This window comes from Dendrobates tinctorius, unplaced genomic scaffold, assembly GCF_039654945.1.
Source record: "Dendrobates tinctorius isolate UK_male_01 unplaced genomic scaffold, ASM3965494v1 ptg000475l, whole genome shotgun sequence".
Taxonomy (NCBI): domain Eukaryota; kingdom Metazoa; phylum Chordata; class Amphibia; order Anura; family Dendrobatidae; genus Dendrobates; species Dendrobates tinctorius.
This window is the reverse complement of record NW_027362137.1, coordinates 863,849-889,418: the sequence shown is the minus strand read 5'-3', so window position 1 is coordinate 889,418 and position 25,570 is coordinate 863,849.

Genomic DNA, 25,570 nt, shown 5'->3' with positions numbered 1-25,570 from the left:
GACAGACAGACTGGCGGTAGACAGCTGGGTTTCAAAAGGGATGTGACGTTAACTACGTGATTGGCTCTACGGGTTTAACATGGGGGCGGGTCATTCACGAGTTTTAACAAGCAGACAGCGCCATAGAGCGCCTGATATGTTAGTCCTACATGTGGGGGGTAATGACCTGGGAGTATGCTCTGGGAAGGGACTGGTTTGGGACATCAAAATAGACTTGAAGCAGCTATGGGGGGCGTTCCCAAATGTAAAAGTAGGGTGGTCTGACATGATACCCAGGAAATTTTGGAGGGGACCCCGATCCGTTACAAGGATTAACAAAGCACAAATTAAAATCAACAAACCAGTATCCTAATTCGTGGTGCAGAACGGGGGAGTAGCGGTACGTCATGCGAATTTTGACAGTATGGAGGAGGAATTTTGGTTAGCAGATGGAGAGCATTTGAACGCTGTGGGGACTGACTTGTGGACGTTGGGATTGCAAGAAGACATTGAAAAGGCCACAGCATTGCTGAATGGTGGGGTCTCGAGCACTTGAGGTGGTCAAGGTGCTCTCGGTGTGGCACTGGTGGGTCCTCGAAGTTGGGTAAAATTAGGATTGGGGATTCGTTAAATGCATGGACCCCCGTCATTTGATGTGGTGGTGGTCTGGTGAGTTTTGGGTGATACCTGGCGATGGAACGTCGGGTTCACATTAACTGGACATTTGGGTGATACCCGGCGATGGAACGTCGGATTCACGTTAACTTGAGATTTGGGTGATACCTGGCGATGGAACGTTGGGATCACAGTAACACGAGTTGGTGGGTGATACCAGGCGATGGAACGTCGGGTTCACAGTAATATGGGATTGGGTGATTCCCGGCGATGGAACGTCGGGATCACATGATCAAGAGTGCACCCCTTCCCTCGGTGCATGGTGCTTCTGAGTCAGAGGAAAACGCAGCTAGAAGTAAGGCTGGGGGAAAGGAGCAATGCCATTTTAAAAACCACCAGACTGTTATAACTTTGAGGACCTCACCAAGTGTCTTTGATTGCCAAAGAATATCAATAAATGGGCTGCTATGGCCATTATTACCCAAAAGAAAATGGTTGTCGCTTGTCTTTACTTAACGTATAAGATGGGGCGGGAGACATTTGGGGGGGGAAATTGGGTCAGGAGAAATCGACCTCTCCAGAGTCAAGACTTTGATGGAATGGTCTGCTGTTATGAGTTCATTTTCCCCTTCATCATTGAGGTCTGATGAACTCCCTCTTCTGGTGAAGGAAGGTAGTGAGGCTGATTACCAAGCACCTGAGCTGGGAGAGGATGATGGGGATCTCTGACTGGATATAAGGCAGCTGACGCCCTTCTGCCTAGCTGGTGATTTCTCTGTGGAATTCTAGGAGACCAGTCTGATTCCTGTTCCTCAAAAGCTAAGTTTTCTGCTTTGCCTTTTTGCATTTGTGTTTTGGTTTTAGTTTGCCTTGCTTTTCTGGATTCTGCCATTCCCTGCTGGGGTGAGCTGAATTCCTTTTTGTCGGTTTGCTCTATCTTCAGAAAATACCTGAGTACTGACATAGTCTTTTTGAAGCCTAGCGTCTTCAGGGCCTTTTTCCCTGTCAGTCTGTTGGCTCTTATTTTGATAGGGTTTTTCGCGGATTGCAGACAGCAGCCTTCCTATCCTGTCCTATCTAGTTAGCTTGGGCCCCATAATTTGCTCAGTCTATCTTTCTATCTGTGTTAGTGTTTTTTCTTCTTGCTTCACTGTCATTATATGTTGGGGGCTGTCTATTACTTTGGGGTCTGCTCTGGGGCAGTTTAGATTTCCCTTTCTGTCTTTAGGCTAGGCAGTTCTCCGGCTGTGATCGAGGGGTCTAGGGCATCGCAGGAACCCCCCACGGCTACTGCTAGTTGTTGCTGATAGGTTCAGGGGTCTGCAATCCGATAGCTGCCAACTTCTCTGGTTTTCTGGACTTAGCTAGCATTTCTGTTTTTGCCTCCTACGGTGACTCATTCATAACAGTCTGCGGGTGTCATGTTACTGTACGCTTGCAGAGCCCCTGGTGTGCCTAAACAGTGGAAACCCCCCACAAGTGACCTCATTTTGGAAACTAGACCTTCCAAGGAACTTATCTAGATGTCTGGTGAGCACACTGAACCCCCAAGTGCATCACAGAAGTTTATAACGCATAGACGTGAAAATAAAAAAAAGATTTCCACAAAAATAATTTTTTAGCACCCAATTTTTTATTTTCCCAAGGGTAACAGGAGAAATTAGACCTCCAAAGTTGTTGTGCAATTTTTCTTGAGTACGCTGATACCCCATATGCTGGGATAAACCACTGTTTGGGCGCACGTCGGGGCTTGGAAGGGAGGGAGCGCTGTTTGACTTTTTGAATGCAAAATTGGCTGGAATCAATGGTGGCGCCATGTCGCATTTGGAGAGCCCCTGATGTGCCTAAATAGTGGAAACCCCTCAATTCTACCTCCAACCCTCACCCCAACACACCCCTATCCCTAATCCTAACTCTAACCATAACCCTAACCACACTCCTAACCCTAATCTTAACCCTAATTCCAACCCAAACCCTAATTACAACCCTAATACTAACCCTAACGGAAAAATAAAAATATTTTATTTATTTTATTATTTGCCCCTACCTATGGGGGTGATAAAGGGGAGGTTTATTTACTTTTTATTTTATTTTGATCACTGTGAGAGTTTATCACAGTGATCAAAATGAATGAAATCTACGGCCGCAGATTCCAAGATGGCGGTGCCCATGATCCAGGACTGCGGGACACTGGGAGCGACAGCGGCACTCGGAAGGTACTGGGGGGTGGGAGGTGATCAGAAGCTGGGGGGGAGTGGAGGGAAGGCGGGGGGAGCAGATTCATGACAGCGGCGGCCGACCGCCGCTGTCATTCAGTGGCGGGGGCAGATCGTCCCCGTTAGCCGTGGGGGGGGGTCAGATCGCTGTCTCCAGCCATGTCCAGTGCTATTGCAGCATGGGCCATGGCTGGATTGTAATATTTCATTAAATTTCATTGATGAAATATTACTATCACTCTGATTGGGTGTTTCACTTTCAACAGTCAATCAGAGCTATCGTAGCCACGTGGTGACGTACAAAGCCCCCTGTGTGTGCGCACGCGCGGGTCGGGTGACCTTTCAGTGACCCCGGTCACCCGACCCGTAAGAGGGCAATTAATTCATGATGCCACATAGGCGTCACTGGTCGGGAAGAGGTTAATGATCATTTATATCCTTTGATCTCCAGGGTGCCTGGATATTTAAAAGATTCCTCCTCAGTGCTAATGTCTGTGGAGAATGTTTGTTGGGAGGACAACGTCTGGTTTTCCCTGTGATGTAGTTAATCTGTGCTCTTCCGTTCCTCACACATTGGCCATCAGGGCCATAAATCATCACTTGGACCATTAGAGCAATTGTTTGTCATCATGCGTCACTTCCTACACGGTCTGTAAACCCACCTGAGGAAGGTAGCGGTCCCGCTACCGAAACACGGAGTGGTCTAAGAAAAGGTTTAACACCAATCCATTGCAGTGTGCTCCATAGCGCTCCGTACATTGACCACATAGATATTTGTTCCAAAAAAGTTGACATTCCCCTTGACTTCTCCCGAATAGTCCCCATCCTCTGGAATTCTTTGTCCCAACACGTCCGGCTATCATCCACACTCGGATCCATCAGATGGAACCTGAAAATCCATCTCTTCAGTCAAGCCTTCAGCCTGCAGTGACCCCACTGCCCCCTCACCATCACCCGAGCTGCCACAACCCCCCTACCTACAATGTAGCCTCTGCAAGCTGGTGCTGCGGTTGTGCAAGAGGCTGTAATTGATGAGATCAAAGGAGGGAAGGAGTCAGGGGCCCCTGATCATGTGACCCTTGACTCCTCCCCTCCTATGACCTCATCACAGGTCCTGTGCGCATCAGCCCTTGTTTTATGCAGGACTCTGCTGTCTGTGCTGGCTGTCATCGTCATGGATGAGGGAAGTTTATTTGTGGGGTCAGGGGGGTTTACAGGGTGGATGTAGCAGAGCCGCAAGTGCGAGGTGTACAGAGCAGAGATGTGTACGGAGTGGAGCTGTGTGTGTACGAGGTGTACGGAGCAGAGATGTGTACGGAGTGGAGCTGTGTGTGTACACGGAGTGGAGCTGTGTGTGTATGAGGTGTACGGAGCAGAGATGTGTACGGACTGGAGCTGTGTGTGTATGAGGTGTACAGAGCAGAGATGTGTATGGAGTGGAGCTGTGTGTGTATGAGGTGTAAAGAGCAGAGATGTGTACGGAGTGGAGCTGTGTGTGTATGAGGTGTACAGAGCAGAGATGTGTACGGAGTGGAGCTGTGTGTGTATGAGGTGTACGGAGCAGAGATGTGTACGGAGTGGAGCTGTGTGTGTGTATGAGGTGTACGGAGCAGAGATGTGTACGGAGTGGAGCTGTGTGTGTATGAGGTGTACGGAGCAGAGATGTGTGTGGAGTGGAGCTGTGTGTGTATGAGGTGTACGGAGCAGAGATGTGTACGGAGTGGAGCTGTGTGTGTATGAGGTGTACAGAGCAGAGATGTGTATGGAGTGGAGCTGTGTGTGTATGAGGTGTACTGAGCAGATATGTGTACGGAGTGGAGCTGTGTGTGTATGAGGTGTACAGAGCAGAGATGTGTACGGAGTGGAGCTGTGTGTGTATGAGGTGTACGGAGCAGAGATGTGTACGGAGTGGAGCTGTGTGTGTATGAGGTGTACGGAGCAGAGATGTGTGCGGAGTGGAGCTGTGTGTGTATGAGGTGTACGGAGCAGAGATGTGTACGGAGTGGAGCTGTGTGTGTATGAGGTGTACAGAGCAGAGATGTGTACGGAGTGGAGCTGTGTGTGTATGAGGTGTACAGAGCAGAGATGTGTACGGAGTGGAGCTGTGTGTGTACGAGGTGTATGGAGCAGAGATGTGTACGGAGTGGAGCTGTGTGTGTGTATGAGGTGTACGGAGCAGAGATGTGTACGGAGTGGAGCTGTGTGTGTATGAGGTGTACGGAGCAGAGATGTGTACGGAGTGGAGCTGTGTGTGTACGAGGTGTACGGAGCAGAGATGTGTACGGAGTGGAGCTGTGTGTGTATGAGGTGTACGGAGCAGAGATGTGTACGGAGTGGAGCTGTGTGTGTATGAGGTGTACGGAGCAGAGATGTGTGCGGAGTGGATCTGTGTGTGTATGAGGTGTACGGAGCAGAGATGTGTACGGAGTGGAGCTGTGTGTGTGTATGAGGTGTACAGAGCAGAGATGTGTACGGAGTGGAGCTGTGCGTGTACGAGGTGTACGGAGCAAAGATGTGTGCGGAGTGGAGCTGTGTGTGTATGAGGTGTACGGAGCAGAGATGTGTGCGGAGTGGAGCTGTGTGTGTATGAGGTGTACGGAGCAGAGATGTGTACGGAGTGGAGCTGTGTGTGTATGAGGTGTACAGAGCAGAGATGTGTACGGAGTGGAGCTGTGTGTGTATGAGGTGTACGGAGCAGAGATGTGTGCGGAGTGGAGCTGTGTGTGTATGAGGTGTACGGAGCAGAGATGTGTGCGGAGTGGAGCTGTGTGTGTATGAGGTGTACGGAGCAGAGATGTGTACGGAGTGGAGCTGTGTGTGTGTATGAGGTGTACAGAGCAGAGATGTGTACGGAGTGGAGCTGTGTGTGTACGAGGTGTACGGAGCAGAGATGTGTACGGAGTGGAGCTGTGTGTGTATGAGGTGTACGGAGCAGAGATGTGTGCGGAGTGGAGCTGTGTGTGTATGAGGTGTACGGAGCAGAGATGTGTACGGAGTGGAGCTGTGTGTGTATGAGGTGTACGGAGCAGAGATGTGTACGGAGTGGAGCTGTGTGTGTACGAGGTGTACGGAGCAGAGATGTGTGCGGAGTGGAGCTGTGTGTGTATGAGGTGTACGGAGCAGAGATGTGTACGGAGTGGAGCTGTGTGTGTATGAGGTGTACGGAGCAGAGATGTGTGCGGAGTGGAGCTGTGTGTGTATGAGGTGTACGGAGCAGAGATGTGTACGGAGTGGAGCTGTGTGTGTATGAGGTGTACGGAGCAGAGATGTGTACGGAGTGGAGCTGTGTGTGTATAAGGTGTACGGAGCAGAGATGTGTACGGAGTGGAGCTGTGTGTGTACGAGGTGTACGGAGCAGAGATGTGTACGGAGTGGAGCTGTGTGTGTATGAGGTGTACAGAGCAGAGATGTGTGCGGAGTGGAGCTGTGTGTGTACGAGGTGTACGGAGCAGAGATGTGTGCGGAGTGGAGCTGTGTGTGTATGAGGTGTACAGAGCAGAGATGTGTACGGAGTGGAGCTGTGTGTGTATGAGGTGTACGGAGCAGAGATGTGTGCGGAGTGGAGCTGTGTGTGTATGAGGTGTACGGAGCAGAGATGTGTACGGAGTGGAGCTGTGTGTGTGTACGAGGTGTACAGAGCAGAGATGTGTACGGAGTGGAGTTGTGTGTGTATGAGGTGTACGGAGCAGAGATGTGTACAGAGTGGAGCTGTGTGTGTATGAGGTGTACGGAGCAGAGATGTGTACGGAGTGGAGCTGTGTGTGTACGAGGTGTACGGAGCAGAGATGTGTACGGAGTGGAGCTGTGTGTGTACGAGGTGTACGGAGCAGAGATGTGTACGGAGTGGAGCTGTGTGTGTATGAGGTGTACGGAGCAGAGATGTGTATGGAGTGGAGCTGTGTGTGTACGAGGTGTACAGAGCAGAGATGTGTACGGAGTGGAGCTGTGTGTGTGTACGAGGTGAACGGAGCAGAGATGTGTGTGGAGTGGAGCTGTGTGTGTATACGAGGTGTACAGAGCAGAGATGTGTACGGAGTGGAGCTGTGTGTGTACGAGGTGTACGGAGCAGAGATGTGTACGGAGTGGAGCTGTGTGTGAGTATGAGGTGTACGGAGCAGAGATGTGTACGGAGTGGAGCTGTGTGTGTATGAGGTGTACAGAGCAGAGATGTGTACGGAGTGGAGCTGTGTGTGTGTGCGAGGTGTACGGAGCAAAGATGTGTACACGGAGTGGAGCTGTGTGTGTACGAGGTGTACGGAGCAGAGATGTGTGCGGAGTGGAGCTGTGTGTGTACGAGGTGTACGGAGCAGAGATGTGTGCGGAGTGGAGCTGTGTGTGTACGAGGTGTACAGAGCAGAGATGTGTACGGAGTGGAGCTGTGTGTGTACGAGGTGTACGGAGCAGAGATGTGTACGGACTGGAGCTGTGTGTGTACAAGGTGTACGGAGCAGAGATGTGTGCGGAGTGGAGCTGTGTGTGTATGAGGTGTACGGAGCAGAGATGTGTACGGAGTGGAGCTGTGTGTGTGTATGAGGTGTACGGAGCAGAGATGTGTACGGAGTGGAGCTGTGTGTGTATGAGGTGTACGGAGCAGAGATGTGTACGGAGTGGAGCTGTGTGTGTATGAGGTGTACGGAGCAGAGATGTGTGCGGAGTGGAGCTGTGTGTGTATGAGGTGTACGGAGCAGAGATGTGTACGGAGTGGAGCTGTGTGTGTGTATGAGGTGTACAGAGCAGAGATGTGTACGGAGTGGAGCTGTGTGTGTACGAGGTGTACGGAGCAAAGATGTGTGCGGAGTGGAGCTGTGTGTGTATGAGGTGTACGGAGCAGAGATGTGTGCGGAGTGGAGCTGTGTGTGTATGAGGTGTACGGAGCAGAGATGTGTACGGAGTGGAGCTGTGTGTGTATGAGGTGTACAGAGCAGAGATGTGTACGGAGTGGAGCTGTGTGTGTATGAGGTGTACGGAGCAGAGATGTGTGCGGAGTGGAGCTGTGTGTGTATGAGGTGTACGGAGCAGAGATGTGTGCGGAGTGGAGCTGTGTGTGTATGAGGTGTACGGAGCAGAGATGTGTACGGAGTGGAGCTGTGTGTGTGTATGAGGTGTAAAGAGCAGAGATGTGTACGGAGTGGAGCTGTGTGTGTACGAGGTGTACGGAGCAGAGATGTGTACGGAGTGGAGCTGTGTGTGTATGAGGTGCACGGAGCAGAGATGTGTGCGGAGTGGAGCTGTGTGTGTATGAGGTGTACGGAGCAGAGATGTGTACGGAGTGGAGCTGTGTGTGTATGAGGTGTACGGAGCAGAGATGTGTACGGAGTGGAGCTGTGTGTGTACGAGGTGTACGGAGCAGAGATGTGTGCGGAGTGGAGCTGTGTGTGTACGAGGTGTACGGAGCAGAGATGTGTGCGGAGTGGAGCTGTGTGTGTATGAGGTGTACGGAGCAGAGATGTGTACGGAGTGGAGCTGTGTGTGTATGAGGTGTACGGAGCAGAGATGTGTGCGGAGTGGAGCTGTTTGTGTGTACGAGGTGTACAGAGCAGAGATGTGTACGGAGTGGAGCTGTGTGTGTATGAGGTGTACGGAGCAGAGATGTGTACGGAGTGGAGCTGTGTGTGTATAAGGTGTACGGAGCAGAGATGTGTACGGAGTGGAGCTGTGTGTGTACGAGGTGTACGGAGCAGAGATGTGTACGGAGTGGAGCTGTGTGTGTATAAGGTGTACAGAGTAGAGATGTGTACGGAGTGGAGCTGTGTGTGTACGAGGTGTACGGAGCAGAGATGTGTACGGAGTGGAGCTGTGTGTGTATGAGGTGTACAGAGCAGAGATGTGTGCGGAGTGGAGCTGTGTGTGTACGAGGTGTACGGAGCAGAGATGTGTGCGGAGTGGAGCTGTGTGTGTATGAGGTGTACGGAGCAGAGATGTGTGCGGAGTGGAGCTGTGTGTGTGTACGAGGTGTACAGAGCAGAGATGTGTACGGAGTGGAGCTGTGTGTGTATGAGGTGTACGGAGCAGAGATGTGTACGGAGTGGAGCTGTGTGTGTATAAGGTGTACGGAGCAGAGATGTGTACGGAGTGGAGCTGTGTGTGTACGAGGTGTACGGAGCAGAGATGTGTACGGAGTGGAGCTGTGTGTGTATAAGGTGTACAGAGCAGAGATGTGTACGGAGTGGAGCTGTGTGTGTACGAGGTGTACGGAGCAGAGATGTGTACGGAGTGGAGCTGTGTGTGTATGAGGTGTACGGAGCAGAGATGTGTGCGGAGTGGAGCTGTGTGTGTACGAGGTGTACAGAGCAGAGATGTTTGCGGAGTGGAGCTGTGTGTGTATGAGGTGTACAGAGCAGAGACGTGTGCGGAGTGGAGCTGTGTGTGTACGAGGTGTACAGAGCAGAGATGTTTGCGGAGTGGAGCTGTGTGTGTATGAGGTGTACAGAGCAGAGATGTGTGCGGAGTGGAGCTGTGTGTGTACGAGGTGTACAGAGCAGAGATGTTTGCGGAGTGGAGCTGTGTGTGTATGAGGTGTACAGAGCAGAGACGTGTACGGAGTGGAGCTGTGTGTGTATGAGGTGTACAGAGCAGAGATGTTTGCGGAGTGGAGCTGTGTGTGTATGAGGTGTACAGAGCAGAGATGTGTGCGGAGTGGAGCTGTGTGTGTACGAGGTGTACAGAGCAGAGATGTTTGCGGAGTGGAGCTGTGTGTGTATGAGGTGTACAGAGCAGAGACGTGTACGGAGTGGAGCTGTGTGTGTATGAGGTGTACAGAGCAGAGATGTGTACGGAGTGGAGCTGTGTGTGTATGAGGTGTACGGAGCAGAGATGTGTGCGGAGTGGAGCTGTGTGTGTATGAGGTGTACGGAGCAGAGATGTGTGCGGAGTGGAGCTGTGTGTGTATGAGGTGTACGGAGCAGAGATGTGTACGGAGTGGAGCTGTGTGTGTGTATGAGGTGTACAGAGCAGAGATGTGTACGGAGTGGAGCTGTGTGTGTACGAGGTGTACGGAGCAGAGATGTGTACGGAGTGGAGCTGTGTGTGTATGAGGTGTACGGAGCAGAGATGTGTGCGGAGTGGAGCTGTGTGTGTATGAGGTGTACGGAGCAGAGATGTGTACGGAGTGGAGCTGTGTGTGTATGAGGTGTACGGAGCAGAGATGTGTACGGAGTGGAGCTGTGTGTGTACGAGGTGTACGGAGCAGAGATGTGTACGGAGTGGAGCTGTGTGTGTATGAGGTGTACGGAGCAGAGATGTGTACGGAGTGGAGCTGTGTGTGTACGAGGTGTACGGAGCAGAGATGTGTGCGGAGTGGAGCTGTGTGTGTATGAGGTGTACGGAGCAGAGATGTGTACGGAGTGGAGCTGTGTGTGTACGAGGTGTACGGAGCAGAGATGTGTGCGGAGTGGAGCTGTGTGTGTATGAGGTGTACGGAGCAGAGATGTGTACGGAGTGGAGCTGTGTGTGTACGAGGTGTACGGAGCAGAGATGTGTGCGGAGTGGAGCTGTGTGTGTATGAGGTGTACGGAGCAGAGATGTGTACGGAGTGGAGCTGTGTGTGTACGAGGTGTACGGAGCAGAGATGTGTACGGAGTGGAGCTGTGTGTGTATGAGGTGTACGGAGCAGAGATGTGTATGGAGTGGAGCTGTGTGTGTACGAGGTGTACAGAGCAGAGATGTGTACGGAGTGGAGCTGTGTGTGTGTACGAGGTGAACGGAGCAGAGATGTGTGTGGAGTGGAGCTGTGTGTGTATACGAGGTGTACAGAGCAGAGATGTGTACGGAGTGGAGCTGTGTGTGTACGAGGTGTACGGAGCAGAGATGTGTACGGAGTGGAGCTGTGTGTGAGTATGAGGTGTACGGAGCAGAGATGTGTACGGAGTGGAGCTGTGTGTGTATGAGGTGTACAGAGCAGAGATGTGTACGGAGTGGAGCTGTGTGTGTGTGCGAGGTGTACGGAGCAAAGATGTGTACACGGAGTGGAGCTGTGTGTGTACGAGGTGTACGGAGCAGAGATGTGTGCGGAGTGGAGCTGTGTGTGTACGAGGTGTACGGAGCAGAGATGTGTGCGGAGTGGAGCTGTGTGTGTATGAGGTGTACGGAGCAGAGATGTGTACGGAGTGGAGCTGTGTGTGTACGAGGTGTACGGAGCAGAGATGTGTGCGGAGTGGAGCTGTGTGTGTATGAGGTGTACGGAGCAGAGATGTGTACGGAGTGGAGCTGTGTGTGTACGAGGTGTACGGAGCAGAGATGTGTACGGAGTGGAGCTGTGTGTGTATGAGGTGTACGGAGCAGAGATGTGTATGGAGTGGAGCTGTGTGTGTACGAGGTGTACAGAGCAGAGATGTGTACGGAGTGGAGCTGTGTGTGTGTACGAGGTGAACGGAGCAGAGATGTGTGTGGAGTGGAGCTGTGTGTGTATACGAGGTGTACAGAGCAGAGATGTGTACGGAGTGGAGCTGTGTGTGTACGAGGTGTACGGAGCAGAGATGTGTACGGAGTGGAGCTGTGTGTGAGTATGAGGTGTACGGAGCAGAGATGTGTACGGAGTGGAGCTGTGTGTGTATGAGGTGTACAGAGCAGAGATGTGTACGGAGTGGAGCTGTGTGTGTGTGCGAGGTGTACGGAGCAAAGATGTGTACACGGAGTGGAGCTGTGTGTGTACGAGGTGTACGGAGCAGAGATGTGTGCGGAGTGGAGCTGTGTGTGTACGAGGTGTACGGAGCAGAGATGTGTGCGGAGTGGAGCTGTGTGTGTACGAGGTGTACAGAGCAGAGATGTGTACGGAGTGGAGCTGTGTGTGTACGAGGTGTACGGAGCAGAGATGTGTACGGACTGGAGCTGTGTGTGTACAAGGTGTACGGAGCAGAGATGTGTGCGGAGTGGAGCTGTGTGTGTATGAGGTGTACGGAGCAGAGATGTGTACGGAGTGGAGCTGTGTGTGTGTATGAGGTGTACGGAGCAGAGATGTGTACGGAGTGGAGCTGTGTGTGTATGAGGTGTACGGAGCAGAGATGTGTACGGAGTGGAGCTGTGTGTGTATGAGGTGTACGGAGCAGAGATGTGTGCGGAGTGGAGCTGTGTGTGTATGAGGTGTACGGAGCAGAGATGTGTACGGAGTGGAGCTGTGTGTGTGTATGAGGTGTACAGAGCAGAGATGTGTACGGAGTGGAGCTGTGTGTGTACGAGGTGTACGGAGCAAAGATGTGTGCGGAGTGGAGCTGTGTGTGTATGAGGTGTACGGAGCAGAGATGTGTGCGGAGTGGAGCTGTGTGTGTATGAGGTGTACGGAGCAGAGATGTGTACGGAGTGGAGCTGTGTGTGTATGAGGTGTACAGAGCAGAGATGTGTACGGAGTGGAGCTGTGTGTGTATGAGGTGTACGGAGCAGAGATGTGTGCGGAGTGGAGCTGTGTGTGTATGAGGTGTACGGAGCAGAGATGTGTGCGGAGTGGAGCTGTGTGTGTATGAGGTGTACGGAGCAGAGATGTGTACGGAGTGGAGCTGTGTGTGTGTATGAGGTGTAAAGAGCAGAGATGTGTACGGAGTGGAGCTGTGTGTGTACGAGGTGTACGGAGCAGAGATGTGTACGGAGTGGAGCTGTGTGTGTATGAGGTGTACGGAGCAGAGATGTGTGCGGAGTGGAGCTGTGTGTGTATGAGGTGTACGGAGCAGAGATGTGTACGGAGTGGAGCTGTGTGTGTATGAGGTGTACGGAGCAGAGATGTGTACGGAGTGGAGCTGTGTGTGTACGAGGTGTACGGAGCAGAGATGTGTGCGGAGTGGAGCTGTGTGTGTACGAGGTGTACGGAGCAGAGATGTGTGCGGAGTGGAGCTGTGTGTGTATGAGGTGTACGGAGCAGAGATGTGTACGGAGTGGAGCTGTGTGTGTATGAGGTGTACGGAGCAGAGATGTGTGCGGAGTGGAGCTGTTTGTGTGTACGAGGTGTACAGAGCAGAGATGTGTACGGAGTGGAGCTGTGTGTGTATGAGGTGTACGGAGCAGAGATGTGTACGGAGTGGAGCTGTGTGTGTATAAGGTGTACGGAGCAGAGATGTGTACGGAGTGGAGCTGTGTGTGTACGAGGTGTACGGAGCAGAGATGTGTACGGAGTGGAGCTGTGTGTGTATAAGGTGTACAGAGTAGAGATGTGTACGGAGTGGAGCTGTGTGTGTACGAGGTGTACGGAGCAGAGATGTGTACGGAGTGGAGCTGTGTGTGTATGAGGTGTACAGAGCAGAGATGTGTGCGGAGTGGAGCTGTGTGTGTACGAGGTGTACGGAGCAGAGATGTGTGCGGAGTGGAGCTGTGTGTGTATGAGGTGTACGGAGCAGAGATGTGTGCGGAGTGGAGCTGTGTGTGTGTACGAGGTGTACAGAGCAGAGATGTGTACGGAGTGGAGCTGTGTGTGTATGAGGTGTACGGAGCAGAGATGTGTACGGAGTGGAGCTGTGTGTGTATAAGGTGTACGGAGCAGAGATGTGTACGGAGTGGAGCTGTGTGTGTACGAGGTGTACGGAGCAGAGATGTGTACGGAGTGGAGCTGTGTGTGTATAAGGTGTACAGAGCAGAGATGTGTACGGAGTGGAGCTGTGTGTGTACGAGGTGTACGGAGCAGAGATGTGTACGGAGTGGAGCTGTGTGTGTATGAGGTGTACGGAGCAGAGATGTGTGCGGAGTGGAGCTGTGTGTGTACGAGGTGTACAGAGCAGAGATGTTTGCGGAGTGGAGCTGTGTGTGTATGAGGTGTACAGAGCAGAGACGTGTGCGGAGTGGAGCTGTGTGTGTACGAGGTGTACAGAGCAGAGATGTTTGCGGAGTGGAGCTGTGTGTGTATGAGGTGTACAGAGCAGAGATGTGTGCGGAGTGGAGCTGTGTGTGTACGAGGTGTACAGAGCAGAGATGTTTGCGGAGTGGAGCTGTGTGTGTATGAGGTGTACAGAGCAGAGACGTGTACGGAGTGGAGCTGTGTGTGTATGAGGTGTACAGAGCAGAGATGTTTGCGGAGTGGAGCTGTGTGTGTATGAGGTGTACAGAGCAGAGATGTGTGCGGAGTGGAGCTGTGTGTGTACGAGGTGTACAGAGCAGAGATGTTTGCGGAGTGGAGCTGTGTGTGTATGAGGTGTACAGAGCAGAGACGTGTACGGAGTGGAGCTGTGTGTGTATGAGGTGTACAGAGCAGAGATGTGTACGGAGTGGAGCTGTGTGTGTATGAGGTGTACGGAGCAGAGATGTGTGCGGAGTGGAGCTGTGTGTGTATGAGGTGTACGGAGCAGAGATGTGTGCGGAGTGGAGCTGTGTGTGTATGAGGTGTACGGAGCAGAGATGTGTACGGAGTGGAGATGTGTGTGTGTATGAGGTGTACAGAGCAGAGATGTGTACGGAGTGGAGCTGTGTGTGTACGAGGTGTACGGAGCAGAGATGTGTACGGAGTGGAGCTGTGTGTGTATGAGGTGTACGGAGCAGAGATGTGTGCGGAGTGGAGCTGTGTGTGTATGAGGTGTACGGAGCAGAGATGTGTACGGAGTGGAGCTGTGTGTGTATGAGGTGTACGGAGCAGAGATGTGTACGGAGTGGAGCTGTGTGTGTACGAGGTGTACGGAGCAGAGATGTGTGCGGAGTGGAGCTGTGTGTGTATGAGGTGTACGGAGCAGAGATGTGTACGGAGTGGAGCTGTGTGTGTATGAGGTGTACGGAGCAGAGATGTGTGCGGAGTGGAGCTGTGTGTGTATGAGGTGTACGGAGCAGAGATGTGTACGGAGTGGAGCTGTGTGTGTATGAGGTGTACGGAGCAGAGATGTGTACGGAGTGGAGCTGTGTGTGTATAAGGTGTACGGAGCAGAGATGTGTACGGAGTGGAGCTGTGTGTGTACGAGGTGTACGGAGCAGAGATGTGTACGGAGTGGAGCTGTGTGTGTATGAGGTGTACAGAGCAGAGATGTGTGCGGAGTGGAGCTGTGTGTGTACGAGGTGTACGGAGCAGAGATGTGTGCGGAGTGGAGCTGTGTGTGTATGAGGTGTACAGAGCAGAGATGTGTACGGAGTGGAGCTGTGTGTGTATGAGGTGTACGGAGCAGAGATGTGTGCGGAGTGGAGCTGTGTGTGTATGAGGTGTACGGAGCAGAGATGTGTACGGAGTGGAGCTGTGTGTGTGTACGAGGTGTACAGAGCAGAGATGTGTACGGAGTGGAGTTGTGTGTGTATGAGGTGTACGGAGCAGAGATGTGTACAGAGTGGAGCTGTGTGTGTATGAGGTGTACGGAGCAGAGATGTGTACGGAGTGGAGCTGTGTGTGTACGAGGTGTACGGAGCAGAGATGTGTACGGAGTGGAGCTGTGTGTGTACGAGGTGTACGGAGCAGAGATGTGTACGGAGTGGAGCTGTGTGTGTATGAGGTGTACGGAGCAGAGATGTGTATGGAGTGGAGCTGTGTGTGTACGAGGTGTACAGAGCAGAGATGTGTACGGAGTGGAGCTGTGTGTGTGTACGAGGTGAACGGAGCAGAGATGTGTGTGGAGTGGAGCTGTGTGTATACGAGGTGTACAGAGCAGAGATGTGTACGGAGTGGAGCTGTGTGTGTACGAGGTGTACGGAGCAGAGATGTGTACGGAGTGGAGCTGTGTGTGAGTATGAGGTGTACGGAGCAGAGATGTGTACGGAGTGGAGCTGTGTGTGTATGAGGTGTACAGAGCAGAGATGTGTACGGAGTGGAGCTGTGTGTGTGTGCGAGGTGTACGGAGCAAAGATGTGTACACGGAGTGGAGCTGTGTGTGTACGAGGTGTACGGAGCAGAGATGTGTGCGGAGTGGAGCTGTGTGTGTACGAGGTGTACGGAGCAGAGATGTGTGCGGAGTGGAGCTGTGTGTGTACGAGGTGTACAGAGCAGAGATGTGTACGGAGTGGAGCTGTGTGTGTACGAGGTGTACGGAGCAGAGATGTGTACGGACTGGAGCTGTGTGTGTACAAGGTGTACGGAGTAGAGATGTGTGCGGAGTGGAGCTGTGTGTGTATGAGGTGTACGGAGCAGAGATGTGTACGGAGTGGAGCTGTGTGTGTGTATGAGGTGTACGGAGCAGAGATGTGTACGGAGTGGAGCTGTGTGTGTATGAGGTGTACGGAGCAGAGATGTGTACGGAGTGGAGCTGTGTGTGTATGAGGTGTACGGAGCAGAGATGTGTGCGGAGTGGAGCTGTGTGTGTATGAGGTGTACGGAGCAGAGATGTGTACGGAGTGGAGCTGTGTGTGTATGAGGTGTACAGAGCAGAGATGTGTACGGAGTGGAGCTGTGTGTGTACGAGGTGTACGGAGCAAAGATGTGTGCGGAGTGGAGCTGTGTGTGTATGAGGTGTACGGAGCAGAGATGTGTGCGGAGTGGAGCTGTGTGTGTATGAGGTGTACGGAGCAGAGATGTGTACGGAGTGGAGCTGTGTGTGTATGAGGTGTACAGAGCAGAGATGTGTACGGAGTGGAGCTGTGTGTGTATGAGGTGTACGGAGCAGAGATGTGTGCGGAGTGGAGCTGTGTGTGTATGAGGTGTACGGAGCAGAGATGTGTGCGGAGTGGAGCTGTGTGTGTATGAGGTGTACGGAGCAGAGATGTGTACGGAGTGGAGCTGTGTGTGTGTATGAGGTGTAAAGAGCAGAGATGTGTACGGAGTGGAGCTGTGTGTGTACGAGGTGTACGGAGCAGAGATGTGTACGGAGTGGAGCTGTGTGTGTATGAGGTGTACGGAGCAGAGATGTGTGCGGAGTGGAGCTGTGTGTGTATGAGGTGTACGGAGCAGAGATGTGTACGGAGTGGAGCTGTGTGTGTATGAGGTGTACGGAGCAGAGATGTGTACGGAGTGGAGCTGTGTGTGTACGAGGTGTACGGAGCAGAGATGTGTGCGGAGTGGAGCTGTGTGTGTATGAGGTGTACGGAGCAGAGATGTGTACGGAGTGGAGCTGTGTGTGTATGAGGTGTACGGAGCAGAGATGTGTGCGGAGTGGAGCTGTTTGTGTGTACGAGGTGTACAGAGCAGAGATGTGTACGGAGTGGAGCTGTGTGTGTATGAGGTGTACGGAGCAGAGATGTGTACGGAGTGGAGCTGTGTGTGTATAAGGTGTACGGAGCAGAGATGTGTACGGAGTGGAGCTGTGTGTGTACGAGGTGTACGGAGCAGAGATGTGTACGGAGTGGAGCTGTGTGTGTATAAGGTGTACAGAGTAGAGATGTGTACGGAGTGGAGCTGTGTGTGTACGAGGTGTACGGAGCAGAGATGTGTACGGAGTGGAGCTGTGTGTGTATGAGGTGTACAGAGCAGAGATGTGTGCGGAGTGGAGCTGTGTGTGTACGAGGTGTACGGAGCAGAGATGTGTGCGGAGTGGAGCTGTGTGTGTATGAGGTGTACGGAGCAGAGATGTGTGCGGAGTGGAGCTGTGTGTGTGTACGAGGTGTACAGAGCAGAGATGTGTACGGAGTGGAGCTGTGTGTGTATGAGGTGTACGGAGCAGAGATGTGTACGGAGTGGAGCTGTGTGTGTATAAGGTGTACGGAGCAGAGATGTGTACGGAGTGGAGCTGTGTGTGTACGAGGTGTACGGAGCAGAGATGTGTACGGAGTGGAGCTGTGTGTGTATAAGGTGTACAGAGCAGAGATGTGTACGGAGTGGAGCTGTGTGTGTACGAGGTGTACGGAGCAGAGATGTGTACGGAGTGGAGCTGTGTGTGTATGAGGTGTACGGAGCAGAGATGTGTGCGGAGTGGAGCTGTGTGTGTACGAGGTGTACAGAGCAGAGATGTTTGCGGAGTGGAGCTGTGTGTGTATGAGGTGTACAGAGCAGAGACGTGTGCGGAGTGGAGCTGTGTGTGTACGAGGTGTACAGAGCAGAGATGTTTGCGGAGTGGAGCTGTGTGTGTATGAGGTGTACAGAGCAGAGATGTGTGCGGAGTGGAGCTGTGTGTGTACGAGGTGTACAGAGCAGAGATGTTTGCGGAGTGGAGCTGTGTGTGTATGAGGTGTACAGAGCAGAGACGTGTACGGAGTGGAGCTGTGTGTGTATGAGGTGTACAGAGCAGAGATGTTTGCGGAGTGGAGCTGTGTGTGTATGAGGTGTACAGAGCAGAGATGTGTGCGGAGTGGAGCTGTGTGTGTACGAGGTGTACAGAGCAGAGATGTTTGCGGAGTGGAGCTGTGTGTGTATGAGGTGTACAGAGCAGAGACGTGTACGGAGTGGAGCTGTGTGTGTATGAGGTGTACGGAGCAGAGATGTGTGCGGAGTGGAGCTGTGTGTGTATGAGGTGTACAGAGCAGAGATGTGTACGGAGTGGAGCTGTGTGTGTATGAGGTGTACGGAGCAGAGACGTGTACGGACTGGAGCTGTGTGTGTGTACGAGGTGTACAGAGCAGAGATGTGTACGGAGTGGAGTTGTGTGTGTATGAGGTGTACGGAGCAGAGATGTGTACAGAGTGGAGCTGTGTGTGTATGAGGTGTACGGAGCAGAGATGTGTACGGAGTGGAGCTGTGTGTGTACGAGGTGTACGGAGCAGAGATGTGTACGGAGTGGAGCTGTGTGTGTATGAGGTGTACAGAGCAGAGATGTGTACGGAGTGGAGCTGTGTGTGTGTATGAGGTGTACAGAGCAGAGATGTGTACGGAGTGGAGATGTGTGTGTACGAGGTGTACGGAGCAGAGATGTGTACGGAGTGGAGCTGTGTGTGTGTATGAGGTGTACGGAGCAGAGATGTGTATGGAGTGGAGCTGTGTGTGTACGAGATGTACAGAGCAGAGATGTGTACGGAGTGGAGCTGTGTGTGTGTACGAGGTGAACGGAGCAGAGATGTGTGTGGAGTGGACCTGTGTGTGTGTACGAGGTGTACAGAGCAGAGATGTGTACGGAGTGGAGCTGTGTGTGTACGAGGTGTACGGAGCAGAGATGTGTACGGAGTGGAGCTGTGTGTGAGTATGAGGTGTACGGAGCAGAGATGTGTGCGGAGTGCAGCTGTGTGTGTACGAGGTGTACAGAGCAGAGATGTGTACGGAGTGGAGCTGTGTGTGAGTATGAGGTGTACGGAGCAGAGATGTGTGCGGAGTGGAGCTGTGTGAGTGTACGAGGTGTACGGAGCAAAGATGTGTACACGGAGTGGAGCTGTGTGTGTACGAGGTGTACAGAGCAGAGATGTGTACAGAGTGGAGCTGTGTGTGTACGAGGTGTACGGAGCAGAGATGTGTGCGGAGTGCAGCTGTGTGTGTACGAGGTGTACGGAGCAGAGATGTGTGCGGAGTGGAGCTGTGTGTGTACGAGGTGTACGGAGCAGAGATGTGTGCGGAGTGGAGCTGTGTGTGTACGAGGTGTACAGAGCAGAGATGTGTACGGAGTGGAGCTGTGTGTGTACGAGGTGTACGGAGCAGAGATGTGTACGGAGTGGAGCTGTGTGTGTACAAGGTGTACGGAGCAGAGATGTTTGCGGAGTGGAGCTGTGTGTGTATGAGGTGTACGGAGCAGAGATGTGTACGGAGTGGAGCTGTGTGTGTATGAGGTGTACGGAGCAGAGATGTGTACGGAGTGGAGCTGTGTGTGTATGAGGTGTACGGAGCAGAGATGTGTGCGGAGTGGAGCTGTGTGTGTATGAGGTGTACAGAGCAGAGATGTGTACGGAGTGGAGCTGTGTGTGTGTACGAGGTGTACGGAGCAGAGATGTGTACGGAGTGGAGCTGTGTGTGTACGAGGTGTACTGAGCAGAGATGTGTACGGAGTGGAGCTGTGTGTGTGTACGAGGTGTACAGAGCAGAGATGTGTGCGGAGTGGAGCTGTGTGTGTACGAGGTGTACGGAGCAGAGATGTGTACGGAGTGGAGCTGTGTGTGTATGAGGTGTACGGAGCAGAGATGTGTACGGAGTGGAGCTGTGTGTGTGTATGAGGTGTACGGAGCAGAGATGTGTGCGGAGTGGAGCTGTGTGTGTGTATGAGGTGTACGGACCAGAGATGTGTGCGGAGGGGAGCTGTGTGTGTATGAGGTGTACAGAGCAGAGGTGTGTACGGAGTGGACCTGTGTGTGTATGAGGTGTACAGAGCAGAGATGTGTACGGAGTGGAGCTGTGTGTGTATGAGGTGTACGGAGCAGAGATGTGTACGGAGTGGAGCTGTGTGTGTATGAGGTGTACGGAGAAGAGATGTGTACGGAGTGGAGCTGTGTGTGCACGAGGTGTACAGAGCAGAGATGTGTACGGAGTGGAGCTGTGTGTGTATGAGGTGTACAGAGCAGAGATGTGTACGGAGTGGAGCTGTGTGTGTATGAGGTGTACGGAGCAGAGATGTGTACGGAGTGGAGCTGTGTGTGTGTACGAGGTGTACGGAGCAGAGATGTGTGCAGAGTGGAGCTGTGTGTGTACGAGGTGTACGGAGCAGAGATGTGCACGGAGTGGAGCTGTGTGTGTATGAGGTGTACGGAGCAGAGATGTGTGCGGAGTGGAGCTGTGTGTGTATGAGGTGTACAGAGCAGAGATGTGTACGGAGTGGAGCTGTGTGTGTGTACGAGGTGTACGGAGCAGAGATGTGTACGGAGTGGAGCTGTGTGTGTACGAGGTGTACTGAGCAGAGATGTGTACGGAGTGGAGCTGTGTGTGTGTACGAGGTGTACAGAGCAGAGATGTGTGCGGAGTGGAGCTGTGTGTGTACGAGGTGTACGGAGAAGAGATGTGTACGGAGTGGAGCTGTGTGTGTATGAGGTGTACGGAGCAGAGATGTGTACGGAGTGGAGCTGTGTGTGTATGAGGTGTACGGAGCAGAGATGTGTGCGGAGTGGAGCTGTGTGTGTGTATGAGGTGTACGGACCAGAGATGTGTGCGGAGGGGAGCTGTGTGTGTATGAGGTGTACAGAGCAGAGGTGTGTACGGAGTGGACCTGTGTGTGTATGAGGTGTACAGAGCAGAGATGTGTACGGAGTGGAGCTGTGTGTGTATGAGGTGTACGGAGCAGAGATGTGTACGGAGTGGAGCTGTGTGTGTATGAGGTGTACGGAGAAGAGATGTGTACGGAGTGGAGCTGTGTGTGCACGAGGTGTACAGAGCAGAGATGTGTACGGAGTGGAGCTGTGTGTGTATGAGGTGTACAGAGCAGAGATGTGTACGGAGTGGAGCTGTGTGTGTATGAGGTGTACGGAGCAGAGATGTGTACGGAGTGGAGCTGTGTGTGTGTACGAGGTGTACGGAGCAGAGATGTGTGCAGAGTGGAGCTGTGTGTGTACGAGGTGTACGGAGCAGAGATGTGTACGGAGTGGAGCTGTGTGTGTATGAGGTGTACGGAGCAGAGATGTGTGCGGAGTGGAGCTGTGTGTGTACGAGGTGTACGGAGCAGAGATGTGTACGGAGTGGAGCTGTGTGTGTGTATGAGGTGTACGGAGCAGAGATGTGTACGGAGTGGAGCTGTGTGTGTATGAGGTGTACGGAGCAGAGATGTGTACGGAGTGGAGCTGTGTGTGTACGAGGTGTACGGAGCAGAGATGTGTACGGAGTGGAGCTGTGTGTGGTTATGAGGTGTACGGAGCAGAGATGTGTGCGGAGTGGAGCTGTGTGTGTATGAGGTGTACGGAGCAGAGATGTGTACGGAGTGGAGCTGTGTGTGTATGAGGTGTACGGAGCAGAGATGTGTACGGAGTGGAGCTGTGTGTGTATGAGGTGTACGGAGCAGAGATGTGTACGGAGTTGAGCTGTGTGTGTATGAGATGTACGGAGCAGAGATGTGTACGGAGTGGAGCTGTGTGTGTATGAGGTGTACGGAGCAGAAATGTGTACAGAGGGGAGCTGTGTGTGTACGAGGTGTACGGAGCAGAGATGTGTGCGGAGTGGAGCTGTGTGTGTACGAGATGTAAAGAGCAGAGATGTGTACGGAGTGGAGCTGTGTGTGTACGAGGTGTACAGAGCAGAGATGTGTACGGAGTGGAGCTGTGTGTGTATGAGGTGTACGGAGCAGAGATGTGTACGGAGTGCAGCTGTGTGTGTATGAGGTGTACGGAGAAGAGATGTGTACGGAGTGGAGCTGTGTGTGCACGAGGTGTACAGAGCAGAGATGTGTACGGAGTGGAGCTGTGTGTGTATGAGGTGTACAGAGCAGAGATGTGTACGGAGTGGAGCTGTGTGTGTATGAGGTGTACGGAGCAGAGATGTGTACGGAGTGGAGCTGTGTGTGTTTACGAGGTGTACGGAGCAGAGATGTGTGCAGAGTGGAGCTGTGTGTGTACGAGGTGTACGGAGCAGAGATGTGTACGGAGTGGAGCTGTGTGTGTGTATGAGGTGTACGGAGCAGAGATGTGTACGGAGTGGAGCTGTGTGTGTATGAGGTGTACGGAGCAGAGATGTGTACGGAGTGGAGCTGTGTGTGTACGAGGTGTACGGAGCAGAGATGTGTACGGAGTGGAGCTGTGTGTGTGTATGAGGTGTACGGAGCAGAGATGTGTGCGGAGTGGAGCTGTGTGTGCATGAGGTGTACGGAGCAGAGATGTGTACGGAGTGGAGCTGTGTGTGTATGAGGTGTACGGAGCAGAGATGTGTACGGAGTGGAGCTGTGTGTGTATGAGGTGTACGGAGCAGAGATGTGTGCGGAGTGGAGCTGTGTGTGTACGAGGTGTACGGAGCAGAGATGTGTACGGAGTGGAGCTGTGTGTGTGTATGAGGTGTACGGAGCAGAGATGTGTACGGAGTGGAGCTGTGTGTGTATGAGGTGTACGGAGCAGAGATGTGTACGGAGTGGAGCTGTGTGTGTACGAGGTGTACGGAGCAGAGATGTGTACGGAGTGGAGCTGTGTGTGTGTATGAGGTGTACGGAGCAGAGATGTGTGCGGAGTGGAGCTGTGTGTGTATGAGGTGTACGGAGCAGAGATGTGTACGGAGTGGAGCTGTGTGTGTATGAGGTGTACGGAGCAGAGATGTGTACGGAGTGGAGCTGTGTGTGTATGAGGTGTACGGAGCAGAGATGTGTACGGAGTTGAGCTGTGTGTGTATGAGCTGTACGGAGCAGAGATGTGTACGGAGTGGAGCTGTGTGTGTATGAGGTGTACGGAGCAGAAATGTGTACAGAGGGGAGCTGTGTGTGTACGAGGTGTACGGAGCAGAGATGTGTGCGGAGTGGAGCTGTGTGTGTACGAGGTGTACAGAGCAGAGATGTGTACGGAGTGGAGCTGTGTGTGTACGAGGTGTACAGAGCAGAGATGTGTACGGAGTGGAGCTGTGTGTGTACGAGGTGTACGGAGCAGAGATGTGTACGGAGTGGAGCTGTGTGTGTACGAGGTGTACGGAGCAGAGATGTGTACGGAGTGGAACTGTGTGTGTACGAGGTGTACCGAGCAGAGATGTGTACGGAGTGGAGCTGTGTGTGTACACGGAGTGGAGCTGTGTGTGTATGAGGTGTACGGAGCAGAGATGTGTATGGAGTGGAGCTGTGTGTGTACGAGGTGTACGGAGCAGAGATGTGTACGGAGTGGAGCTGTGTGTGTACACGGAGTGGAGCTGTGTGTGTAAGAGGTGTACGGAGCAGAGATGTGTACGGAGTGGAGCTGTGTGTGTATGAGGTGTACGGAGCAGAGATGTGTGCGGAGTGGAGCTGTGTGTGTGTATGAGGTGTACGGACCAGAGATGTGTGCGGAGGGGAGCTGTGTGTGTATGAGGTGTACAGAGCAGAGGTGTGTACGGAGTGGACCTGTGTGTGTATGAGGTGTACAGAGCAGAGATGTGTACGGAGTGGAGCTGTGTGTGTATGAGGTGTACGGAGCAGAGATGTGTACGGAGTGGAGCTGTGTGTGTATGAGGTGTACGGAGAAGAGATGTGTACGGAGTGGAGCTGTGTGTGCACGAGGTGTACAGAGCAGAGATGTGTACGGAGTGGAGCTGTGTGTGTATGAGGTGTACAGAGCAGAGATGTGTACGGAGTGGAGCTGTGTGTGTATGAGGTGTACGGAGCAGAGATGTGTACGGAGTGGAGCTGTGTGTGTGTACGAGGTGTACGGAGCAGAGATGTGTGCAGAGTGGAGCTGTGTGTGTACGAGGTGTACGGAGCAGAGATGTGTACGGAGTGGAGCTGTGTGTGTATGAGGTGTACGGAGCAGAGATGTGTGCGGAGTGGAGCTGTGTGTGTACGAGGTGTACGGAGCAGAGATGTGTACGGAGTGGAGCTGTGTGTGTGTATGAGGTGTACGGAGCAGAGATGTGTACGGAGTGGAGCTGTGTGTGTATGAGGTGTACGGAGCAGAGATGTGTACGGAGTGGAGCTGTGTGTGTACGAGGTGTACGGAGCAGAGATGTGTACGGAGTGGAGCTGTGTGTGGTTATGAGGTGTACGGAGCAGAGATGTGTGCGGAGTGGAGCTGTGTGTGTATGAGGTGTACGGAGCAGAGATGTGTACGGAGTGGAGCTGTGTGTGTATGAGGTGTACGGAGCAGAGATGTGTACGGAGTGGAGCTGTGTGTGTATGAGGTGTACGGAGCAGAGATGTGTACGGAGTTGAGCTGTGTGTGTATGAGATGTACGGAGCAGAGATGTGTACGGAGTGGAGCTGTGTGTGTATGAGGTGTACGGAGCAGAAATGTGTACAGAGGGGAGCTGTGTGTGTACGAGGTGTACGGAGCAGAGATGTGTGCGGAGTGGAGCTGTGTGTGTACGAGATGTAAAGAGCAGAGATGTGTACGGAGTGGAGCTGTGTGTGTACGAGGTGTACAGAGCAGAGATGTGTACGGAGTGGAGCTGTGTGTGTATGAGGTGTACGGAGCAGAGATGTGTACGGAGTGCAGCTGTGTGTGTATGAGGTGTACGGAGAAGAGATGTGTACGGAGTGGAGCTGTGTGTGCACGAGGTGTACAGAGCAGAGATGTGTACGGAGTGGAGCTGTGTGTGTATGAGGTGTACAGAGCAGAGATGTGTACGGAGTGGAGCTGTGTGTGTATGAGGTGTACGGAGCAGAGATGTGTACGGAGTGGAGCTGTGTGTGTTTACGAGGTGTACGGAGCAGAGATGTGTGCAGAGTGGAGCTGTGTGTGTACGAGGTGTACGGAGCAGAGATGTGTACGGAGTGGAGCTGTGTGTGTGTATGAGGTGTACGGAGCAGAGATGTGTACGGAGTGGAGCTGTGTGTGTATGAGGTGTACGGAGCAGAGATGTGTACGGAGTGGAGCTGTGTGTGTACGAGGTGTACGGAGCAGAGATGTGTACGGAGTGGAGCTGTGTGTGTGTATGAGGTGTACGGAGCAGAGATGTGTGCGGAGTGGAGCTGTGTGTGCATGAGGTGTACGGAGCAGAGATGTGTACGGAGTGGAGCTGTGTGTGTATGAGGTGTACGGAGCAGAGATGTGTACGGAGTGGAGCTGTGTGTGTATGAGGTGTACGGAGCAGAGATGTGTGCGGAGTGGAGCTGTGTGTGTACGAGGTGTACGGAGCAGAGATGTGTACGGAGTGGAGCTGTGTGTGTGTATGAGGTGTACGGAGCAGAGATGTGTACGGAGTGGAGCTGTGTGTGTATGAGGTGTACGGAGCAGAGATGTGTACGGAGTGGAGCTGTGTGTGTACGAGGTGTACGGAGCAGAGATGTGTACGGAGTGGAGCTGTGTGTGTGTATGAGGTGTACGGAGCAGAGATGTGTGCGGAGTGGAGCTGTGTGTGTATGAGGTGTACGGAGCAGAGATGTGTACGGAGTGGAGCTGTGTGTGTATGAGGTGTACGGAGCAGAGATGTGTACGGAGTGGAGCTGTGTGTGTATGAGGTGTACGGAGCAGAGATGTGTACGGAGTTGAGCTGTGTGTGTATGAGCTGT